This window comes from Tamandua tetradactyla, chromosome 2 (assembly GCF_023851605.1).
Source record: "Tamandua tetradactyla isolate mTamTet1 chromosome 2, mTamTet1.pri, whole genome shotgun sequence".
NCBI classification, from domain to species: domain Eukaryota; kingdom Metazoa; phylum Chordata; class Mammalia; order Pilosa; family Myrmecophagidae; genus Tamandua; species Tamandua tetradactyla.
In genome coordinates, this window is record NC_135328.1 from 116,250,701 (window position 1) to 116,273,977 (window position 23,277).

Genomic DNA, 23,277 nt, shown 5'->3' on the forward strand with positions numbered 1-23,277 from the left:
GGAGTTATCTATCTATACTTCCTAGATGAAAGATAAGGGTCTAGGTGGCTTAAACACACATAAACACTTCCTTCCCCTCACCCTCTTAGAATAGTCATGTGACACTTTCTGGATAAATTACTATTCAATGTTTATATCATTATGACTGTAAGTATTGTGAACAGCTGAATTACCTAGTGTCCCATGATTATATTTCCTGTCTTACATATATATATATATATTTTAATTGGAGCTCAGTATTTACTCCACTTTTTCATTTGCTTGGTTTTCTACGTATTTCTCCTAATTTATGCCCGTACTGATGAACAGAATACCACTGGTATTCTATTGGGTCCATTTTGGTTCTGGTGGCATCCTTCCCAGAGAATAAGGATGGGTTGCTCTTGGTTCCCACCCAGAGAGCCTGCATCCCTCCATCTCCCTCCATCCCCATCATGAGCCTTCCCCTCACTTCTCTTCTTTTTGGTGGATTGCTTCGGTTCCTCTTTTTGGATTTAGTCTTCTAGTAGCTTCCTAAGGATGGATCTATGGGATGGACCCTTTGAAACCTTGCATCTCTGAAAATGTCTTTAACCTCACACGTTATTGATAGTTTGCTGGGTATAAAATTCTAGCTAGAAATACTTTTCTCAGTGTATTTTGAAGGAGCTGCTTCATTGTCTTTTTTATTTTTAAAATTAATTTATTTATTAATTAAAAAATAAAGAAACAAAACAACATACATAATCAGTAATTCACAATATCATCACTTAGTTGCATATTCATCATTTCTTAGAACATTTGCATCGATTTAGAAAAAGAAATAAAAAGATAACAGAAAAAGAAAGAAAATGATAACAGAGAAAAAAAGTTATCCATACCATACCCCTTACCCCTCGCTGTCATTGATCACTAGCATTTAAACTAAATTTATTTTAGCATAAATTAATTTTTTAAAATATGACAAAAAAGAAACACATTCTTAACATATGATCATTCCGTTCTACATATATAATCAGTAATTCACAATATCACGTAGTTGCATATTCATCATCATGCTCATTTCTTAGAGCATTTGCATCAATTCGGAAAAGAAATAAAAAGACAACAGGAAAAAATTCATATATACCATACCCCTTACCCCTCCCTTTCATTGATCACTAGCATTTCAATCTAAATTTATTTTAACATTTGTTCCCCCATTATTCATTTTTATTTCATATGTTTTGCTCATCTGTTAACAAGGTAGATAAAAGGAGCATCAGACACAAGATTTTCACAATCACACAGTCACACTGTGAAAGCTATATCATTATACAATCATCTTCAGTAAGCATGGCTACTGGGACACAGCTCTACATTTTCAGGTAGTTCCCTCCAGCCTCTCCATTACATTCTTTTAAAAATTTATTTATTAATTAAAAAATAAGCAATAAAACAACATACATAATCACTAATTCACATTATCATCACTAGTTGCATATTCATCATTTCTTAGAACATTTGCGTTAATTCAGAAAAAGAAATAAAAAGACAATAGAAAAAGAAAGAAAATGAACACAGGAAAGAAAAAAAAAAGATTATACCTACCATACCCCTTACCCCTCACTTTCATTGATCACTAGCATTTCAAACTAAATTTATTTTAGCATTTGTTCCCCCTATTATTTATTTTTATTCCAGATGTTCTACTCCTTTGTTGACAAGGTAGATAAAAGGAGCATCAGACACAAGGTTTTCACAATCACACAGTCACATTGTGACAGCTGTATCATTATTCAGTCATCCTCAAGAAACATGGCTACTGGAACACAGCTCTACATTTTCAGGCAGTTACCTCCAGCCTCTCCATTACATCTTGAATAACAAGATATCTACTTAATGTGTAAGAATAACCTGCAGGATAACCTCTCACCTCTTGACTCTGTTTGGAATCTCTCAGCCATTGACACTTTGTCTCATTTCACTCTTCCCCTTTTGGGTCGAGAAGGTTTTCTTAATCCCTTAATGCTAAACCTCAGCTCATTCTAGGGTTTTTCTCAATCCCTTGATGCTGAGTCTCAGCTCATTCTAGGATTTCTATCCCACGTTGCCAGGAAGGTCCACACCCCTGGGAGTCATGTCCCACGTAGAGAGGGGGAGGGAGTACCACCCTCTTTTCTTTTTAATTTACCTTTTTACCCTCCCCTCTTCCCCCTACCCTTATTCCCCGTTCCCCAATAACCTCTAATATTTCTAGCTCTGTGAATTTGCTATTTCTAGTTATCTCTTATAAATAATATCAGACAATTTTTGTTCTTATGTGTCTTGCTTATTTCACTGAGCATAATATTTTCAGGATTCTTCCATGTTGCAGCATGTCTCGTAATTTTATTTTTTCTTATGACCAAATAATATTCCATTGTGTATATGTACCACATTTTGTTTATCCATTTATTCGTTGATGAACAATTCGGGTTGTTTCCAACTTTTGGCTGTTGTGTATAATGCTATTATAAACATTGGTGTACAAGTTTCTGTTTGCTTCCTTGTTTTCACTCTCTTTGGGTATGTACCTAGAAGTGAGATTGCCAAGTCATGGTAATTCTGTATTCAACTTTCTTGAAGAACTACCCTGTTGCTTTCTATAGTAGCTGTATGGTTTTATGTTCCCACCAACAGTCCACTGGAGATTCAATTTCTCCACACCCTCTCCACATTTGTTATTTATTCATTTATTTTTTTAAAACAATAGTATCCATTCTTGTGGGTATGAAGTGCCATCTAGTTGTGGTTTTAATTTGCATTTCCCTCGTGGCTAATGATGTTGAGTTTTCATGTGTTTTTTTTTTTTTTTTGCCATTTATTTGTCTTTCTTAGAGAAATGTCTATTAAGTAATTTGCCCATTTTTTATTGCGTTGTTTATCTTTTTGTTCTTGAGATATGAGTTCTTTATATATTCTGATATTAAACTCTTACTCAACATATGGATTTGAAACTATTTTCTCCTATTATGGAGGTTATCATTCCATTTTCTTAATAGTTTCCTTCTATATTACAACATTTTTTAATTTTGATGAAATCAGATTTATCTATTGTTTTTATTGTTGCTCATCTTTTGGTGTCATATCTAAGAACCCAATGGTGAATTCCAGTTCATGAAGATTTGCCCTGATATTATCTTCTAAGGGTTTTATAGTTTTACCTCTTGTATTTATGTCCTTAATTCATTTTGAGTTGATTTTTGTGTATGGTGTGAGGTAGGGGACCAGCTTCCTTCTGTATGTGGATATAAAATTTTCCACTTTTTGTTGAAGAGACTATTTTTCCCTCACTGCATGTACTTAGCATCTTTGTCAAAAATCAATTAGCCATAGATGTGTGGGTTTATTTCTGGACTTTCAGTTCTGTTCCACTGATATATTTGTCTGTCTTTGCACTATTACCACATTGCTTTGATTACAGTTTCTTCGTGATATAGTTTGAAATTGGGAAATGTGAAACCTTCAATCCAGTTCTTCTTTTTCAAGATTGTTTTAGCTATTGGGGGCTCCTGGCAGTTATGTATAAACTTGAGGATCAGCTTTTCCATTTCTGCAAAAAAAAAAAAAGAATTTTAATAGGAATTGCATTGAATTTGTGTGTTGCTTTATGTAATAGTAACATTTAACAATATTAACTCTTATAATCCATGAACATAGGCAGTCTTGCCATTCATTTAAGTCTTCTTTAATTTCTTTCAGCAGTGTTTTTTTAAAATTTTTTTTATTTATGATACATAACTACATACAAACACAAACATTTTTACCATATGATCATTCAGTTCTTGTTACATATTCAGTAACTCACAATATCATCACATAGTTGTATATTCATTATCATGGTCATTTATTAGAACATTTGCATCAATTCAGAAAAAAAAATAATGAGAAAACAGAAAAAAATTCATCATACCATACCCCTTACCCCCTCCCTTTCATTGCTCACCAGCATTTTAATCTACTAAATTTATTTTACCATTTGTTCCCCCTATTATTTATTTATTTTCAAGCCACAAGTTTTACTCATCTGTTGATAAGGTAGATAAAAGCAGCATCAGACACAAGGTTTTCACAGTCACACAGTCACATTGTGAAAGCTTTATCATTATACAACCATCTTCAAGAAACATGGCTACTGGAACACAGCTCTACATTTTCAGGCAGTTCCCTCCAGCCTCTCCATTACACCTTAACTAAAAAGGTGATATTTATATAATGCATACAAATAACCTCCAGGATAACCTCTCGACTCTGTTTGGAATCTCTCAGCCATTGACACTTTATTTTGTCTCATTTTGCTCTTCCCCCTTTTGGTCAAGAAAATTTTCTATATCCCTGATCAGCAGTGTTTTTTAATTTTCAATACGCAAATATTTTGTATTCTTAAATGTTTTCTAGACATCTTATTCCTTTAGATGCTGTGTTGGTTTGAAGCTGTTATGTACCCCAGAAATGCCATCCATGTTCTTTTTTTTTTTAAACTTTTTTTTTATTAATAAAAAAAATTAACAAACAAAACATTAAGATATCATTCCTTTCTACATATACAATCAGTAATTCTTAATATCATCACATAGTTGCATATTCATAATTTCTTAGAACATTTGCATCGATTTAGAAAAAGAAATGAAAAGACAAAGAAAAAGAAATAAAATGATAATAGAGAAAAAAAAGACTATACATACCATGCCCCTTAGCCCTCGCTTTCATTTACCAATAGCATTTCAAACTGAATTTATTTTAACATTTGTTCCCCCTATTATTTATTTTTATTCCATATATTCTACTCTTCTGTTGATATAGTTGCTAAAAGGAGCATCACACATAAGGTTTTCACATTCACAGAGTCTCATTGTGAAAGCTATATCATTGTTCAATCATCATCAAGAAATATGGCTACTAGAACACAGCACTACATTTTCAGGCAATTCCCTCCAGCCTCTCCACTACATCTTGAATAACAAAGTGATATCTACTTAATGCGTAAGAATAACCTCCAGGATAACCTCTCAACTCTGTTTGGAATCTCTCAGCCATTGACACTTTGTCTCATTTTACTCTTCCCCCTTTTGGTTGAGAAGGTTCTCTCAATCCCTTGATGTTAATTCTCAGCTTATTCTAAGGTTTTTCTGTCCTTTGATGTTGAGTCTCAGCTCATTCCAGGATCTTTGTCCCACGTTGCCAGGAAGGTCCACACCCCTGGGAGTCATGTCCTACGCAGAGAGGGGGAGGGTGGTGAGACTTCTCGTCGTGTTGACTGGAGAGAGGGGCCGCATCTGAGCAACAAAAGAGGCTCTCTTGGGGTGACTCTTAGGCCTAAATTTTAAGTAGACTTGACGTATCCTTTGTGGGGTTAAGTTTCATGTGAACAAACCCCAAGACTGGGGGCTCAGCCTATAGCTTTGGTTGTCCACACTGCTTGTGAGAATATCAAGAATTCAACTTGAGGAGGTTGAATTTCTCCCCACACTCACCATTTCCTGAAGGGGGCTTGCAAATACTTTTCCAGTCACTGATCAAATCATTCTGGGGTTCATTGGGGCATCACTCTGGACAAACCAACAAAATCTCATGTGCTACCTGAGATTCCAAGTACTTATGACATTCAATCAAACTATCTACATGAGTTATATTAGGAAATGCTCTAGTCAAAATATAAATTTGGTAACAAACATTTTTTGCTTTAGTCTCACACATAAGGTGGCATTTTAAAGTATTAATTATCATCTATTTTCAGCACCCTGCAATAATGGCGTTCCCTTTGTTCTTCCTCATGCCAAAACATTTTTAAAATTTGTACATTGTACATTTCACTATTATTATACACTCTAGGCATTCCTAGATTATACCATCTCAATCTTTAACATCTATCTTTCTTTCTGATTTCATTTATGTCCCCAGCCCTCCTCCCTCTATCATTCTCACATGCAGCTTCATTCAATGTTTTAACATAATTACATTACAGTTAGGTAGTATTGTGCTGTCCATTTCTGAGTTTTTGTATCCAGTCCTGTTGCACAGTCTGTATCCCTTCAGCTCCAATTACCCACTATCTTACCCTATTTCTATCTCCTGATGGTCTCTGTTACCAACGACATATTCCAAGTTTATTCACTAATGACAGTTCATATCAATAAGACCATACAGTATTTGTCCTTTAGTTTTTGGCTAGTCTCACTCGGTATAATGTTCTCAAAGTTCATCCATGTTGTTACATACTTCATAAGTTTATTCCATCTTAGAGCTACATAATATTCCATTGTATGTATATACCACAGTTTGTTTAGCCACTCTTCTGTTGATGGACATTTTGGCTGTTCCCATCTCCTTGGCAATTGTAAATAATGCTGCTATAAACATTGGTGTGCAAATGTCCGTTTCTATCTTTGCCCTTAAGTCCTCTGAGTAGATACCTAGCAATGGTATTGCTGGGTCATATGGCAATTCTATATTCAGCTTTTTGAGGAACCGCCAAACTGCCTTCCACAGTGGTTGCACCATTTGACATTCCCACCAAAAGTGAATAAGTGTGCCTCTTTCTCCGCATCCTCTCCAGCACTTGTCATTTTCTGTTTTGTTGATAATGGCCATTCCAGATGGTGTGAGATGATATCTCATTGTGGTTTTGATTTGCATTTCTCTAATGGCCAGGGACGTTGAGCATCTCTTCATGTGCCTTTTGGCAATTTGTATTTCCTCTTCTGAGAAGTGTCCATTCAAGTCTTTTTCCCATTTTGTAATTGGATTGGCTGTCTTTTTGTTGTTCAGTTGAACAATCTCTTTATAAATTCTGGATACTGGACCTTTATCTGATATGTCGTTTCCAAATATTGTCTCCTATTGTGTAGGCTGTCTTTTTACTTTCTTGATGAAGTTCTTTGATGCACAAAAGTGTTTAATTTTGAGGAGCTCCCATTTATTTCTTTCTTTCTTCAGTGCTCTTGCTTTAGGTATAAGGTCCATAAAACCACCTCCAATTATAAGATTCATAAGATATCTCCCTATGTTTTCCTCTAACTGTTTTATGGTCTTAGACCTAATATTAGATCTTTGATCCATTTTTTTATAGTTTTTTTTATTAATTAAAAAAAGAATTAACAAAACAATTAGAAATCATTCCATTCTACATGTACAATCAGTAATTCTTAATAACATCACATCGTTGCATATTCATCGTTTCTTAGTACATTTGCATCGATTTAGAAAAAGAAATAAAAAGACAACAGAATAAGAATTAAAACATTAATAGAAAGAAAAAAAAAAACCAAAAAAAAAAACCCCTATACCTCACATGCAGCTTCATTCAGTGTTTTAACATAATTGCATTACAATTGGGTAGTATTGTGCTGTCCATTTCTGAGTTTTTATACCCAGTCCTGTTGTACAGTCTGTATCCCTTCAGCTCCAATTACCCCTTCTCTTTTTTTTTTTTTTTTAATTAACGGAAAAAAAGAAATTAACCCAACATTTAGAAATCATACCATTCTACATATGCAATCAGTAATTCTTAACATCATCACATAGATGCATGATCATCAATTCTTAGTACATTTGCATCGGTTTAGAAGAACTAGCAACATAACCGAAAAAGATATAGAATGTTAATATAAAGAAAAAAATAAAAGTAATAATAGTAAAGTCAAAACAAAACAAAACAAAAACCAATAGCTCAGATGCAGCTTCATTCAGTGTTTTAACAAGATTACTTTACAATTAGGCATTATTTTGCTGTCCATTTTTGAGTTTTTGTATCTAGTCCTGTTGCACAGTCTGTATCCCTTCAACTCCAATTGCCCATTATCTTACCCTGTTTCTACCTCCTGCTGGACTCTGTTACCAATGACATATTCCAAATTTATTCTCGAATGTCTGTTCACATCAGTGGGACCATACAGTATTTGTCCTTTAGTTTTTGGCTAGACTCACTCAGCATAATGTTCTCTAGGTCCATCCATGTTATTACATGCTTCATAAGTTTATCCTGTCTTAAAGCTGCATAGTATTCCATCGTATGTATATACCACAGTTTGCTTAGCCACTCTTCTGTTGATGGAGACTTCGGCTGTTTCCATCTCTTTGCAATTGTAAATAACGCTGCTATAAACATTGGTGTGCAAATGTCCGTTTGTGTCTTTGCCCTTAAGTCCTTTGAGTAGATTCCCAGTAATGGTATTGCTGGGTCGTATGGCAATTCTATATTCAGCTTTTTGAGGAAACGCCAAACTGCCTTCCACAGTGGCTGCACCATTTGACATTCCCACCAACAGTGGATAAGTGTGGCTCTTTCTCCGCATCCTCTCCAGCACTTGTCATTTTCTGTTTTGTTGATAATGGCCATTCTGGTGGGTGTGAGATGATATCTCATTGTGGTTTTGATTTGCATTTCTCTAATGGCCATTAGAGACATTGAGCATCTCTTCATGTGCCTTTTGGCCATTTGTATTTCCTCTTCTGATAGGTGTCTGTTCAAGTCTTTTTCCCATTTTGTAATTGGGTTGGCTGTCTTTTTGTTGTTGAGATGAACAATCTATTTATAAATTCTGGATACTAGACCTTTATCTGATATATCATTTCCAAATATTGTCTCCCATTGTGTAGGCTGTCTTTTTACTTTCTTGATGAAGTTCTTTGATGCACAAAAGTGTTTAATTTTGAGGAGCTCCCATTTATTTCTTTCTTTCTTCAGTGCTCTTGCTTTAGGTAAAAGGTCCATAAAACCACCTCCAATTATAAGATTCATAAGATATCTCCCTATGTTTTCCTCTAACTGTTTTATGGTCTTAGACCTAATATTAGATCTTTGATCCATTTTGAGTTAACTTTTGTATAAGGTGTGAGATGCGGGTCCTCTTTCATTCTTTTGCATATGTATATCCAGTTTTCTAGGCACCATTTATTGAAGAGACTGTTCTGTCCCAAATGAGTTGGCTTGACTGCCTTATCAAAGATCAAATGTCCATAGATGAGAGGGTCTATATCTGAGCACTCTGTTCGATTCCATTGGTCGATATATCTATCTTTATGCCAGTACCATGCTGTTTTGACCACTGTGGCTTCATAACATGCCTTAAAGTCAGGCAGCGTGAGACCTCCAGCTTCGTTTTTGTTCCTCAAGATACTTTTAGCAATTCGGGGCACCCTGCCCTTCCAGATAAATTTGCTTATTGGCTTTTCTATTTCTGAAAAATAAGTTGTTGGGATTTTGATTGGTATTGCATTGAATCTGTAAATGAACTTAGGTAGAATTGACATCTTAACTATATTTAGTCTTCCAGTCCATGAACATCGTATGCCCTTCCATCTATTTAGGTCTTCTGTGATTTCTTTTAACAGTTTTTTGTAGTTTTCTTTGTATAGGTCTTTTGTCTCTTTAGTTAAATTTATTCCTAAGTATTTTATTCTTTTAGTTGCAATTGTAAATGGAATTCGTTTCTTGATTTCCCCCTCAGCTTGTTCATTAGTAGTGTGTAGAAACAGTACAGATTTTTGAATGTTGGTCTTATAACCTGCCACTTTGCTGTACTCATTTATTAGCTCTAGTAGTTTTGCTGTGGATTTTTCAGGGTTTTCGATGTATAGTATCATATGATCTGCAAACAGTGATAGTTTTACTTCTTCCTTTCCAATTTTGATGCCTTGTATTTCTTTTTCTTGTCTAATTACTCTGGCTAGAACTTCCAACACAATGTTGAATAACAGTGGTGGTAGTGGACATCCTTGTCTTGTTCTGATCTTAGGGGGAAAGTTTTCAATTTTTCCCCATTGAGGATGATATTAGCTGTGGGTTTTTCATATATTCCCTTTATCATTTTAAGGTAGTTCCCTTGTATTCCTATCCTTTGAAATATTTTCAACAGGAAAGGATGTTAAATCTTGTCAAATGCCTTCTCTGCATCAATTGAGATGATCATGTGATTTTTCTGTATTAATTTGTGGATATGGTGTATTACATTAATTGATTTTCTTATGTTGAACCATCCTTGCGTACCTGGGATGAATCCTACTTGGTCATGATGTATAATTCTTTTAATGTGTTGTTGGATACGATTTGCTAGAATTTTATTGATGATTTTTGCATCTATATTCATTAGAGAGATTGGTCTGTAGTTTTCTTTTTTTGTAATATCTTTGCCTGGTTTTGGTATGAGGGTGATGTTGGCTTCATAGAATGAATCAGGTAGTTTCCCCTCCTTCAATTTTTTTGAAGAGTTTGAGGAGGGTTGGTACTAATTCTTTTTGGAATGTTTGGTAGAATTCACATGTGAAGCCGTCTGATCCTGGACATTTCTTTTTGGGAAGCTTTTTAATGACTGATTCAATCTCTTTACTTGTGATTGGTTTGTTGAGGTCATCTATTTCTTCTTGAGTCAAAATTGGTTGTTCATGCTTTTCTAGGAAGTTGTCCATTTCATATATATTGTTGTATTCATTAGCATAAAGTTGTTCATAGTATCCTGTTATTATCTCCTTTATTTCTGTGAGGTCAGTGGTTATGTATCCTCTTCCATTTCTGATCTTATTTATTTGTGTCCTCTCTCTTCTTCTTTTTGTCAATCTTGCTAAGGGCCCATCAATCTTATTGATTTTCTCATAGAACCAACTTCTCGTCTTATTGATTTTTGCTATTGTTTTCATGTTCTCAATTTCATTTATTTCTGCTCTAATCTTTGTTATTTCTTTCCTTTTGCTTGCTTTGGGGTTAGTTTGCTGTTCTTTCTCCAGTTCTTCCAAGTGGACAGTTAATTCCCGAATTTTTGCCCTTTCTTCTTTTTTGATATAGGCATTTAGGGCAATAAATTTCCCTCTTAGCACTGCCTTTGCTGCATCCCATAAGTTTTGATATGTTGTGTTTTCATTTTCATTCGCCTCGAGGTATTTACTGATTTCTCTTATAATTTCTTCCTTGACCCACTGGTTGTTTAAAGAGTGTGTTGCTGAGCCTCCACGTATTTGTGAATTTTCTGGCACTCTGCCTATTATTGATTTCCAACTTCATTCCTTTATGATATGAGAAAGTGTTTTGTATGATTTCAATCTTTTAAAATTTGTTGAGACTTGCTTTGTGATGCAGCATATGGTCTATCTTTGAGAATGATCCTTGAGCACTTGAGAAAAAAGTGTATCCTGGTGTTGTGGGGTGTAATGTCCTATAAATGTCTGTTAAGTCTAGCTTATTTATTGTAACATACAAATTCTCTGTTTCTTTATTGATCCTCTGTCTAGATGTTCTGTCCATTGTTGAGAGTGGGGAATTGAAGTCTCCAACTATTTTGGTAGATGTGTCTATTTCCCTTTTCAGTATTTGCAGTGTTTGCCTCAGGTATTTTGGGGCATTCTGGTTCAGTGCATAAATATTTATGATTGTTATGTCTTCTTGTTGAATTGTTCCTTTTATTAGTAGATAGTATCCTTCTTTGTCTCTTTTAACTGTTTTACATTTGAAGTCTAATTTGTTGGATATTAGTATAGCTACTCCTGCTCTTTTCTGGTTGTTATTTGCATGAAATATTTTCCCAACTTTTCATTTTCAGCCTATGTTTATCTTTGGGTCTAAGATGTGTTTCCTGTAGACAGCATATAGAAGGATCCTGTTTTCTCATCCATTCTGCCAGGCTATGTCTTTTGATTGGGGAGTTCAGTCCATTAACATTTAGTGTTATTACTGTTTGGGTAGTACTTTTCTCTCCCATTTTACCTTTTGTATTTTATATGTCATATCTAATTTTCCTTCTTTCTACACTCTTCTCCACACCTCTCTCTTCTGTCTTTTCGTATCTGTCTCTAGTGCTCCCTTTAGTATTTCTTGTAGAGCTCATCTCTTGGTCACAAATTCTCTCAGTGATTTTTTGTCTGAAAATGTTTTAATTTCTCCCTCATTTTTGAAGGACAATTTTGCTGGGTATAGAATTCTTGGTTGGTAGTTTTTCTCTTTTAGTAATTTAAATATATCATCCCACTGTCTTCTCGCCTCCATGGTTTCTGCTGAGAAATCTACACATAGTCTTATTGGGTTTCCCTTGTATATGATGGATTGCTTTTCTCTTGCTGCTTTCAAGATCCTCTCTTTCTCTTTGACCTCTGACATTCTGACTAGTAAGTGTCTTCAGAACGTCTATTTGGATCTATTCTCTTTGGGGTACGCTGCACTTCTTGGATCTGTAATCTTAGGTCTTTCATAAGAGTTGGGAAATTTTCAGTGATAATTTCTTCCATTAGTTTTTCTCCTCCTTTTCCCTTCTCTTCTCCTTCCGGGACACCCACAACATGTATATTTGTGCGCTTCATATTATCATTCAGTTCCCTGAGTCCCTGCTCATATTTTTCCATTCTGTATCTTGTTGCATTTCAGATGTTCCGTCCTCCAGTTCACTAATCTTAACCTCTGTCTCTTGAAATCTACCATTGTAGGTTTCCATTGTTTTTTTTCATCTCTTCTACTGTATCTTTCATCCCCATAAGTTCTGTGATTTGTTTTTTCAGACTTTCCATTTCTTCTTTTTGTTCATTCCTTGCCTTCTTCATGTCCTCCCTCAATTCAGTGATTTGGTTTTTGATGAGGTTTTCCATGTCTGTTCATATATTCTGAATTAGTTGTTTCAGCTCCTCTATCTCATTTGAACTATTGGTTTGTTTCTTTGACTGGGCCATATCTTCAATTTTCCTGGTGTGATTTGTTATTTTTTGCTGGTGTCTAGACATTTAATTACCTTAATTAGTTTATTCTGGAGATTGCTTTCATTTATCTTACCTAGGGTTTTCTTACTAGATGAGTTTGTTGTCGATCTGTTTTTTGACATCAGTTCAGCTTTTTCTGAGCCTCCAGCTTAAGTTTTGTTTAACAGAGGATAATTTTTCAGTTCTTGTTTTCTTGTTTCTTTCCCTGCTTGTATGGTGCCTTTTCCCTCCCCACCCTTAGGAGGGTCTACATAGGTATTACAGACTGCAGCCGGGTTTTCCCGGACTAAACTGACCTCCTATTAGGGGGAAGGAGTCACCTGCGTCAGTTTTCCCTGAGGGTGAGTCCCAGCAGGTTGAAAGACTTTCCTGTGAAGTCTGTGGGCTCTGTTTTTCTTATCCTGCCCGGTATGTGGTGCTTGTCTGTCTGGGGTCCCACCAGCAAAAGATGTTGTGGCTCCTTTAACTTTGGAAGGCTCTCCCTGCTGGGGGTGTGGTGGAGACAGAGGAGAGGTTGTAGGCTGGTTTTAATGGCTTCAAATTGCCTGGACCTGGGTTCTGAATTCCTTGAGAGAGGGATTCCACCTAAGTTGGGCTTCACCCCTCCCCTGGGGAAGGCACACGTGGGAGATAGCCCTGAAAGCAGTCTGTTTCTGCCTATTCCTGCGGCAGTTGCAGCCCGAGTAGTCCCACTGCTGAATCCAGAGGCAGCCAAGCCTCCGTAGAAACAGCCACAAAAACCTGTTTTGTCCCCTTTCCTCTTTTTCGGTTAGCCCAATAAGCGACTTCCGCCTTGACCAGTTTCGCCTGAGCTAGGAGCCTATTTTTAGTAGTCAGAATTTGTTTATTAATGCCACAATTGGTATTTGGTTGGACTCAATCCCTGCTACTGTTAGAGTCTCTTTCCTTTCCCTCCAGGAAGCCGCCTATGGGGGAGGGGCGCTGGGCACCGACCGCCACGGCTTGGGGAACTCACAGTTTTGGAGACTCACAGCTGGTCCAGCTGGTCCAGACTGGGGTACGCTGTGTGTCCAGTCACTGTCGTGGCTCCGGGAGCTGTTCTGTACTGTTTCTGGTTATTTAGTAGTTGTTCTGGAGGACGAACTAAGACGTGCACGTTGCTAAGCCACCATCTTGGCCCCCCATCCATGTTCTTTTAATCCAATCTTGTGGGGCAGACCTGTTGTGAGTGGGACCTCTGATTAGTTTTTTCCATGGAGATGTGACTCACCCAGTTTTAGGTGGGACGTTTTGATTAGGTTGTTTCCATGGAGATGTGACCTCATCCATTTCAGGTTGGTCTTAATCTGCTTATTTCAGTCCTTTAAGAGAGGGACATTTTGTAACAAACGAGTAGAACATATGGAATAAAAATAAATAATGGGGAGAACAAATGCTAAAATAAATTTAGTTTGAAATGCTAGTGATCAATGAAAGTGAGGGGTAAGGGGTATGGTAGGTATAATCTTTTTTTTTCTTTTTTGTCTTTATTTTATTTCTTTTTATATTGTCTTTTTATTTCTTTTTCTGAATTAATGCACATGTTCTCAGAAATGATGACTATACAACTAAGTGATGATATTGTTAATTACTGATTTTATATGTTGATGTTTTACTTGGGTTGTTAATTTTTTAAATTAATAAATAAATTAAAAGAAAAAAGAGAGAGGGACATTTTGGAGAGAACACAGATACTTGGAGATGCCAACAAAATGCCCCAGGAGATGCTAAGCAAGGACCCACAAGGACTAGGGACAGTAGACAATGCCATGTTTCTTCTCATGTGATAGAGGAGCTCCGGACATGATCGGTGTTTCTTGAGTTAGGGTATCCTCTTTTTGATGCCTTCATTTGGACTTCTTAGTGGCCTTAGAACTGCAAATTTGTAATCTAATAAATCCCCTTTGTAAAAACCAATCCAGATGGTACTTGTAGGAGCACTCTTTGTGTAGCATCATTTCCATTGCTGGCTGTAAGGGCCAGGTTTGCAATTTGGGAAACCGAGGCAGCACCAGCTATCCTAAATTCTCCTGCTATTGTGAGGAAAATATGTCTATTTCTTTGTGGGAGTTCTTTGGACACTTTTTTAGATTTTGGATGAAATGGCTCTTACAACAGATGACTGGAAAGTGTGAATTGTAGTGAATTTTTGATACCTATGTAGGGGCACAAAGGACACACAGGATAGAAAATTCCCTGGCATGCTCCAAGAATGAGGCATTTGTGTCCTATGAGCTGTAGAGATCACATACAGTTATAAAACATTAGAGCTGAAGAGGTTGTAGAGATCATCTGTCATTTTGCCAAATGAGGAATTGCATTTCAAAGAGTTTTCAAATCTGCATGAAGGCATGCTTACTGTAGATATCTGGTTATAAACAGCTCTATTTGGATGTAGAAAGTGTGAGGAAAAAGGCCATATGATTCTGATAACATGAAACATGAAAAGCTACTCCTCAAGCTTTGAAATCTTCTAATGCCCAAGAACAACTTGAAGGCTAGAATCTCCAAGCAGTGGGCTGACATTTGTTTCCAGGGTGATGATCCCAAAATAGATTTCAGAGGTATGGGCTTATTTGAATTAATCAATCTTGTATATTTTAGTGAAAATTATACTCATGAAGCTCATCAGCTTCTTTTCTGTTCAAATCATCCCAAACTAGGAGATGGCTTACAGTTTGCTGAAGAGTAAAGCTTTGAAATTTCATCTCTACAACTTTGTTCTTGGTATACCAACAATGGAACACTTTCATTAGTTTTATTGTTATCTTTTCTATAAATTTGACAAGGTTTGGTTTGAAGAAAAGCCAGAAAGCATTATATATTTCAATCTGTATAGAGAGAAGTTTCATGAAAAGATTAAAGGACTTCTACTCGAGTATAATGTGACACTTGCTTTAAAAGTATAAACCATATATAGTATCTTCTATTTCTACCATATTTGTACACACAATAGAATTTTAATGTTGTAATAGGGATTATATGATCAATTACACTTCTTATATATAATTTCTTACAAAAATATTTCAGAAATTCTATTTAAGAAAGCTAGTAGACAATCAGTATGTGTTTACAGTTATTTATACACTGTTCTCCAAAGGAACTTTACCCTTCCAAAGATTCCCTCTGTAGAGTCATGTAAACTACAGTTTGGAACTTGAGACTTAACCTGCTTATTGTAAAAGTATAAATCAGATGTTTGCATTAAATCAGTTGATTAAAATGTGTAAAAATCCATTTTTTTGTATTGTAGCTATCAAGTTGGTATCTTTTAAAGCTCTTTTATGATATTTTGTTTTAATAGTTTGGAAGTAGCTATTCTTATTTTCTTTATTTTCTTTTTATTTCTTGGTCATTTAAGAGGAAGAGTACTTCGTGATTTTGTCAATTACACATCTGAACATCACTTCATTAGTAGCAGCAAGAACATAGATGTCAGAGAGGATAAAAAGTCATGTCTTCCTTTTTTCCTTGTTATTGAGCTTAAAAGATAATGAAAGAATGACAGTATTGATGAGGTTTTTTTTTTTTTTTTACAATACCACACTTTAATATATCAGTGCTATTTTGAAATGTAAAAGTATTTTCTCGTATTTAGTATTTGACTTTCATCAGTTGCTTAAAAGAACCTTAGTGCTTGGTGTGAGGACCTTTTATGAGGCTTCTCTGTTTATGTATATGAAAAGAGATGTATTTGCTAAGAATATCTTCCTTATAATCACAGGACAGTTTCTATTTCAATAAAGCTGTCTTTGAAATTTAGTAAGAGGGAAACTTAAAGATTTTTAAAGATCTCAGTTACATGTTATTGGTTTGTTTGACTTCCTGTTAACTCTTCTCTGACTACATGGTATTCGTTAAGTCTGTGGGATTCTGAATTAGCCTGAGGATCATGATTATGCATTTTGTATAGCTTTATTCTCCTAAATTCTCAAGAGGACAGCATGTGTTTATCAAGGATTATATAGGGACGAGATTCTAATGGGGTGGGAGTTCTTTACTCACAGCAAAACTAAAAGAATTTAAAGATAGGAAAGTTCATCTGATTACTAAGTTCTCCTTAAGTCCTATAGAAACAAAACTGTTAAAGATGTGATTTAATCAAAAACATGTTGATATTCATATACATGTCATGTATATCAAGCATTTAAGGTCTGGCTCTTATATAATATTGCAAGCCCTGAGACTTAAAGTATGTATTCATGTCTATTGACAAACCTCTCTTACAACTTGCCAAAGAGAAGAGTAGTAAGACATATCTCATTGGAAAATAACAGATGTTTTTTTTTATAAATTATATATATTTTTATAAATTATATATAATTTATATAATATATATTATATAATATAGCATATAGCAATTATATAAAATGCATACATTAAATGTGCATGCATTTTCCTAATATTACTTATGTTGACAGCTTAATTGAACACCATAAGTACATGGAACCTTGAGTAGGGCATGAGATTTTATAGGTTGGTCCAGAGTGATGCCCTGATAATTGGGGGAATGGCAAGAAAGGGGGAAAATTCAACTTCTCCAAGTGGAAAATTCTTCATATTCTCACAAGCAGTGGGGACAACCAGAGCAGTAGATGGAGCCCTCAATCTGGAAGTTTGTTCATATGAAATTTAATCCCGCAAAGGATAGGCTAAGCCTACTTAAAATTAGGCATAAGAGTCACCCCCAGGGAACCTCTTTTGTTGCTCAGATGTGGCCTCTAACCTCTCAGCCAACACAACAGGTAACCTCACTGCCCTCCCACTCTCTATGTGGGACACGACTCCCAGGGGTGTGGACCTTCCTGGCAACATGGGACAGAAATCGTAGAATGAGCTGTGAGACAGCATCAAGAGATTGAGAAAATCTTCTTGACCAAAAGGGGGAAGAGCAAAATGAGACAAAATAAAGTGTCAATGGCTGAGAGATTCCAAACACAGTCGAGAGGTTATCCTGGAGGTTATTCTTACACATTAAATAGATATCACCTTTCAGTTAAGGTGTAATGGAGAGGCTGGAGGGCACTGCCTGAAAATGTAGAGCTGTGTTCCAGTAGCCATGTTTCTTGAAGATGATTGTATAATGATACAGTTTTCACAGTGTGACTGTGTGATTGTGAAAACCTTGTGTCTGATGCTCCTTTTATCTACCTTATAACAGATGAATAAAACATATGGATTAAAAATAAATAAATAATAGGGGGAACAAATGGTAAATAAATTTAGTAGATTGAAATGCTAGTGATCAGTGAAAGGGAGGGGTAAGGGGTATGGTATATATGAATTTTTTCTGTTTTCTTTTTCTGAATTGATGTAAATGTTCTAAGAGATGATCATAATGATGGATATACAACTATATGATGATATTGTGAGTTACTGATTATATATCAAGAATGGAATGATCATATGGTAAGAATATTTGTGTTTGTATATTGTTAGGTTGAATTTAAAAAAATGTGCATGTGTTAATATTTTCTCAACAAGATAAACCTCTTTTTAAAAGTTTGTTCATTTTATTATAATAGTGGGATCTAGATTTCTAGTATGACAGGAATTTAAATTTTTCTTTTTTCTTAGTGGACTTCTCAGCCTTGGGAGTATCTTAATTTTTAAAAAAAAAATATTTTCATGCTTTATCATCTACTAGAATTATAGGATGTATAGCAAAATCTTGATAAAGATCAGGTATTAACTACTAAAGTTCATTGTATTAAGGGGTTAACTATTAAATGGAAAATAATTCTGTTAGTCTTTTAATTTTCATGCTGAAAATATTTATATTTTAAAATTTCAACAACTGAGATCTTGAACAGATTAAACATTTATACACACAATAAAAGAGTTATTGGTATGGAAAAGGAAATTTAGGTAATTAAAATTTTCTCTTTTCTCTTTTATCCCTCCATTCTTCCTTTTGTATTGTTCTTGCTACAAATTACATCTTTATGCACTGTGTGCCCGGTAATGAAGATTTAAACTTGTTTTTTTTTTTTTGCATTTGAATTTTAAGCCTTATAAGAAGTAAAAATAAAAAAAAAGCATTACAAATGAAAAATGAAATAATACTGACTTTTATATTTACTCATGTTATTACATACACCAGAGATCTTTCTTTCTTCCAGTGTTGAGATACTGTCTGGTGTCCTTCCCTTTCAACATGGAGGGCTCCCTTCAGCACTTCCTGTAAGGCAGGCCTGGTGGTAATTAACTCCCTCGGTTTCTGTTTGTCCAGAAATGCTTAATTTCTCCCTCATCTTGAAGGACAAATTTGCTGGGTATATTATTCTTTGGTAATAGTTTTGTTTTTTCTTTCTTTCAGCACTTTAAACATGCCCTTCCATTGCCTTCTGGCCTCCATGGTTTCTGTAGAGAAATTAGATGTCAATCTTACTAAACATAGTTTATATGTGACATCACTTCTCTCTTGATGTTCTTAAGATTCTGCCTTTCTCCTTGGCACTGGACAATTTCTTCATAATGTTTAGTTTAGATTTATTTGAGTTCCTCCTGTTGGATGTTGAATGAGTATCTTAGATTTGTATATTCTTTATCTTTGGTTGGATTTGGGGAGTTTTCTGCCATTATTTCTTCAAATATTTTTTCTGATCCTTTATCTCTCTTTTGTTTTGTGACTCTTATGATGTGTTTGTTGATATACTTGATGGTATCCTACAGGTTCTTCATGCTCTATTCTGTTTTTTTTTTTTTTCTTTTTTCTTTCTTTTCCTCTACCTGGAAAATTTCAGTTGCTTTATCTTTCAGTTCACTCATCCTTTTTTTCTGCCTTCTCTGGTTTGCTCTTAAATCCCTCTATTGAATTTTTCACTTTATTGTACTTTTGAGTTCCAGAATTTCCATTTGGTTCTATATAATTTCCATCTCATCATTGAAATCCTGATTTTCTTCATATGTTGCTTTCCTGATTCCCTTTAGCTCTTTGTCCATGTTTTCCTTTAGTTCATTGATCTTATTTATGAGAGTTGCTCTAAGGTCTTTGGTTAGTAATTCCAGAGACTGTGTTTCCTCTGGAATATTGTCCACTGAATTATTTTTTCCTATGTCTGGGCCTGTCTCCTTGTATATTTTGTAGTCTTTTGTTGAAAATTGGACATTCTATGTATCATGTTGTGGTCACTCTGGAAATCTAGTTCTCCCACTCTTCAGTCTGCCAGACTAAGAACAGAAGGAAAAATAGGAAGAAGGTAAAGGAAGAAATAAATGAAGGAAAAGGGGGGGGGGACACTAACAGACAACCCCCCTCCCCTCCCCCACAAAAAAAATCAAGAGGGGAAAAAAATAATGAAGTGTACCACCTCTCCGTTTCAGTTTGCTAAAGCTGTTGGAATGCAGTATACCAGAAATGGGTTGGCTTTTACAATGGGGATTTATTAATTTACAAATTTACAGTTCTAAGGCTATGAAAATGTCCCAGTTAAAGCAACAGCAGGATGATACCTTCTCTGAAGAAAGGCCACTGGCTTCTGGAGTTCCTCTGTCACATGGGAAGGCACCTGGTTGGCATCTTTTGATCATTTGCTCCTGGGTTTCATTGCTTTCAGCTTCTGGCTCTTTCAGTTTCTGTGAGTCCTTGCTTACTTCTCTGGATCTTTCTCTCTCTGAGCTCTCTAGGCATTTTTCTGCCCTTTATCTTTTCATAAAGGGCTCCAGTAAGTTATTAAGACCCACCTTGAACTGGGTGGGTCACATCTCAATTGAAACAACCTAATCAAAAGGTCCCACATACAACAGGTCTGGTCTCACAGGTATGGATTAAAAGAACACAACCTTTTCTGAGGTATATAATAGCTTGAAACCAGGACAGTCGACCCTCTGGACTCCAACAAGACATGTTCTTTCCATATGCCAAAACATTCATTCCATCACAATATCACAAAAGCCTTAAATCATTTCAGTAACAAAACTAAGTACAAAACTTAATCAAAATCAGTTACAGCATGGTCTAAGGCAAAATTGTCCTCCGGTTGTGAACCTGTGAAACTTAGAACAGATTATCTGCTTCCAATATACAAAAAAAGGGACAATCATAGGATGAATATTCCCATTTCCGTGGGGAGAAATTGGAAAGAAAATGGGTTAAAGGTTTCAAACATTTGCAAAAACCTGCAGGTCAAACCTCATTACATTTCCAGATCTGAAAGTCATCCATAGAATGTTTCATCCTCAGGGCTTGAGAAAGTGATAGTTCCAGCCTTGTAAAGGGCTTGCGCAGCAGCCCTACTCTCACCAAACACTGAGGTGATGGCTCAAACATCTCCACACATTGAGGAGATTGCCATGTTCTCAGCCCCACCCTCCTCAAGCATGTGGGTGGCACCTGGACTCTCTGCCATCTTTGGGGCACAGGCTCACCCCTCTCTGAAGAGTGGGGTGGTGGTCAGTCTCTCCCTAATCCCAAGGAAATGTGCTCTGCCCTCTCTGGCCAAGCTTCCCTCAATTCTCTAGGCATCTGAGAGCCCTGGGGTGGTTACATTCTTCCTGAACAATGAGGTAGAAGGCACACCCTCTGCAAATTCCAGGGCAAACTCATCTTTTCCACAGGCATGGGTGGGTCTGCTCTTCTGGCCTGAGGTTTCTTGGCTTCACACCTTAGCTTCCATGGTTCTGCCTTTGAAGTCATTTTCCCTTCAATCTGTCCCTTTTAGTCCAGGCTGGCAGTGATTCCGTTTTTACAGATTTTGCAACAAACTTGTTAGTTTTGCATGTAGTACACAGGGGTCCCAATCATAAGACAATAGGACTTTCCACAGTTCCTTTCTGGATAACTCATCTCCAATCCTCACTCGTCCTAAAATGGATGACTGGCTAAATCCTCACATGGGGCTCTTTTCTCTGGGGACTTACTTTCTAGAAACTCAGAATTTTCCAAACCATCAATTTCTAGTCTCTGTATTCAAGAGTTCAGTTCTAAGCTTATTCCTTTCCTCTGTCATTTTACTTTAAGCTGCATGGAGAAGCCAAGCTGCAGTTTCCACACTTAATTTGGAAATCACCTTAGCTACATATCCAGGTTCATTGGAACTGGGAAGGACTTCCATCCGGAAGGACTGAATTTGCCAAATTCTTTGCCACTTTCAAACAAGGATCACCTTTCTTCCAGTTTGCAATCACACGTTCATCATTTCTAAGGCCTCACTGGAAGTACCTTTAATGTCCATACTTTTATCAGTCTCTTCAGAGCAATCTAGGCCTTTTCTATAAAGCATCTCACCATTCCTCCAGAATCTTCCCCTCATCCATTTATAAAGTCATTCCAGCATTTTTGGTGTTTGCAAATCACAGTACCCACTTCTCAGTACAAAAATGTTTCAATTTGCTAAAGCTGCCAGAATGAAATATTCCAGAGACGGATTTGCTATTTTTTTTTAATAGGCTGGCTTTCTACAATGGGAATTTAATATTTACAAATTTACAAGGGCCATGAAAATGTCCCAGTTAAGACATCAATAGGATGATACCATCTCTGAAGAAAGGCCACTGGCATTGGGGTTCCCCTGACACATGGGAAGTAACGTGGTCAGCATCTGCTGGTCCTTCGCTCCTGGGTTTCATTGTTTTCAGGTTCTGGCTCTTTCAGCTTTTATGAGTCCTTGCTTGCTTCTCTGGGTCTTTCTGTCTCTGAGCTCTCTGCACTTTTTTTTTTTTTTTTTTTTTTGCCTCTTGTTATGAGCCAATGAGAAACCAGAAGCTTTGCTTTTGAGGCAAAAGCTAGGCCAGCATCCCTGCTTGTACCTCAGGGATCCACCAGACCCAAAAATTTAAAACAAAAGAAAGAAAAAAACCAGACAACCAAAATACAAAGTAAAAATAGAGGCGCACTTGCTCTTTCTGTCCTTTGTAGAGTGTTGGTGTAAGGCCAAAAGATGTTGCCTCTAAGAGAAACCAAGCTTAACAGAATCTTGATTTTGTTAGCTACCCATCTTGTTTGCTTGTGGTGATTATGTGAATCACAAAAAGATGACCTTTCCCTAAGCGCTTTGCTGCCATCTGCTGGGTGCTTGCCACAATAACCTGATGATACTATCAATGTGAAATCGTGCAGTGCATAACTTGCACAACCATAAGTAGTGATTCTTTTCTTCAGCTATGTGACTCAGGGAAAGGGGACCCCATCCCCAGTTCTAGAGGTAGATCTGGATTAATATGAATGGTTTTTATAAACCATTGATGGTAATCCTATTCTTACCTGTGATTGCTTTAGTAATGGGTCTATAATGTAATTCTAACCAATAAGACTAAAGGGGAAGTCCGTTGGGAGGTTTCTGAAAAAGGTTTCTTCATTTTTAAGAAAGAGGCACAGGAGGAAAAGCTCTCTCTTCTTCCTCTGAGCAATGGTCTGTCTCAACGTGATACCTGAAACTGTAGTAGTCATTTTGCAGAGCCAAAGCCCTGACATTCCTGCTATGCCTGAGCCCATCCCAGCTATGGACTTTATCCCTAAGATAATGTGCACATTTGCTTATTATTTCCATTATTTTGAATTGGTTTTCTGTAACTTGTAGCAGAAAGCATCATGACAAACCATTTCCAATTTAAACTTGAAGTAAAGATTTAAATTCTCTGAAGTCTGTATCAGGAATGAAA

The 23,277-nt window shown here is 36.2% G+C and overlaps 1 protein-coding gene and 1 pseudogene across 1 annotated transcript in view; both read left to right on the plus strand.

Moving 5' to 3' along the window:
- The first annotated feature begins 1,842 nt into the window (after positions 1-1,842).
- Positions 1,843-23,277, plus strand: part of KIF27 (kinesin family member 27) — a 220,814-nt gene continuing 199,379 nt past the window's right edge. Inside the window, exon 1 of the mRNA XM_077148573.1 lies at positions 1,843-1,864. The gene's annotated coding sequence lies outside the window, so the exon portion shown is untranslated. The remainder of the gene's footprint in view (positions 1,865-23,277) is intronic.
- On the plus strand, positions 14,311-16,924 carry LOC143661595 (ELMO domain-containing protein 2 pseudogene; annotated as a pseudogene).